Source organism: Myotis davidii, unplaced genomic scaffold, assembly GCF_000327345.1.
Source record: "Myotis davidii unplaced genomic scaffold, ASM32734v1 scaffold281, whole genome shotgun sequence".
Classification (NCBI taxonomy): Eukaryota; Metazoa; Chordata; class Mammalia; order Chiroptera; family Vespertilionidae; genus Myotis; species Myotis davidii.
This window is the reverse complement of record NW_006293784.1, coordinates 6,472,425-6,474,235: the sequence shown is the minus strand read 5'-3', so window position 1 is coordinate 6,474,235 and position 1,811 is coordinate 6,472,425. Positions and strand designations below refer to the sequence as shown.

Below are 1,811 nucleotides of genomic sequence, written 5' to 3'. Positions count from 1 at the left end.
GCTCCTCCCAGGGCCCCTTCCCGCTGCCCGATGCGCGTCCCGGGTTATGGTGGGGGGCGGTTGGGGATGGGACCGCTCCGGGAGGGGAGAGTTTGGGAAAACGTGTGGCTCGCCCTCGAGAGCAGGGAAGTTCCCCCTTCCTCTCCCGGAGGGGTGTGTCTTCCTTACCGCTCCCCCTCCCCCTTCGGTGCCCAACAATGAGATTTTTGGCGTTGGGATCTGGGCGGAAAGCCCCGCTGGCCGCCTAGAAACGTCTCTCGGCCAGGAGATACCTGGCGGGGGCTGTGCAGCCCCGCTCGGCGGGCGATGGTGCTGGAGCCTGCGGGCCCCGGTGCCTCCTGACCTCGTCCAGCGGCGCCGAGATTCGGTTCGAGACGGGGCTGTCGGGTCTTAGCCGCTCCTCCTGGGAGGAAAGAGTCCAAACTCGTAGTTGGGCCTGGACTCGGAAAGGATCCCTTCGCAGGTGTTGGAACAAGCACTGCTTGAAAAGCTGCCGCGGAAGTTCACTGTTTGGAGTTGTGGGTGTGTTTTCAGATGCTTTGGAAAACGTAGATGCTCATCGCCCGCCGAAGGTAAACACGTTGGGATGAACCGAACACCGAGTTGGGCAGGAATTGACCCAGCGTTTGAGTTCTTGCTTCATTAGATAGCACTTGTCCTCCCTGCCGCACCGAGCGAGCGGGCACTTGGCAGGCCTGTCTCCAGTTTTGGCCGAAGCAGTTGCTGATGAGCCTGCAGTGATCCTCCCAAGAATAACGCTGGAGAATTCTTGAGTTGATCTGTGGTTCTGGTCTCCGTGCTTTGCTGTCGATTTTCAGATTGTGTTCTCCGACAAAAAGAGGCCCTCCCCACCCCCTTTTGTTCAAGGATTTAGCAAGAAGTAGCGGGGTTTATTGTTTGTAGGTCCTAAGAACAATTCCTTACTCCCCTCCCCCAACATTGCATTAGAAATGTCTCTTCTCATTTTGCAGCATCACCAATTATAATAGTACTCTGTTAGGTGAGCTTAGAAAAGGAGGTGTTCTATTTGCTTTAACTTTCTGAGACTCACTCTGAAACTTCAACTATAACAAAGCTTAGTGAAAAACTTCCTTAAATGTATGAAGCACTTTGAAATTATAAAGGCTATTCAGTATTACTTAACCCTGATGACTCAGGGTCAACATTATGAAGAGCCATTAATACAGGATTTTGGTTCTAATTCAGTTTTTTTTCCTATATCCTTCTTTAATATCAGTAGGCTCGTCTGTTTGGTATGTTTTCTTGGGTCTTTCATCCCAAACCTCCTCCTAATTTATAAGTGTTGATCTGCTGTTAGTAGGTAGGACATTTTAATAATTAGATGGTAAATAACAGTCTGTAGCTTTTCTAAAGGACTTAAGTGAAAGATTTTTTTGAGGCTTAACTTCTAAAGGACCCGTGTTTTAGGGTTGTTACTATCACTAAGTTCTTAACTTGAATTTTATTTGAAACATGTTGAGGATGTATTTTTAAAAATATGTTTATTGATTTGAGAGAGAGAGAGGGGAAGGGAGAGGGCTAGAGAGATAGACTAGAAACATCAATGAGAGAGAAGCATGGATTGGCTTCCTCCTGCACGTGTATCCTGACTGGAATTGAACCCGGGACCTCCTGGTTCATGTGTCGACACTCAACCACTGAGCCACACTGGCCAGACTAATTGGTTTGATGTTAAAAAGATAAGAGGCGAAATATACTTTTAGTACTAAGAATACTTTACTAAGTAGAGACTCCAGTGGGAAACACAGTGTTCTTAGGAGATGTGTAAGAAATGTTCACCTCTTTTTTTA

The 1,811-nt window shown here is 47.8% G+C and overlaps 1 protein-coding gene across 8 annotated transcripts in view; it reads left to right on the top strand.

Annotated features, from left to right (window-relative positions):
• The first annotated feature begins 402 nt into the window (after positions 1-402).
• The window catches only part of KTN1 (kinectin 1), a 99,407-nt gene continuing 97,998 nt past the window's right edge, over positions 403-1,811 (top strand). For 3 of the 8 annotated variants that reach the window (XM_015566498.1, XM_015566495.1, XM_006767681.2), the window contains exon 1: positions 408-572. The gene's annotated coding sequence lies outside the window, so the exon portion shown is untranslated. Of the gene's footprint in view, positions 573-1,811 lie in introns of all 8 variants that reach the window. The other 5 variants (XM_006767683.2, XM_006767680.2, XM_015566496.1 and 2 more) reach the window with 4 other exon arrangements.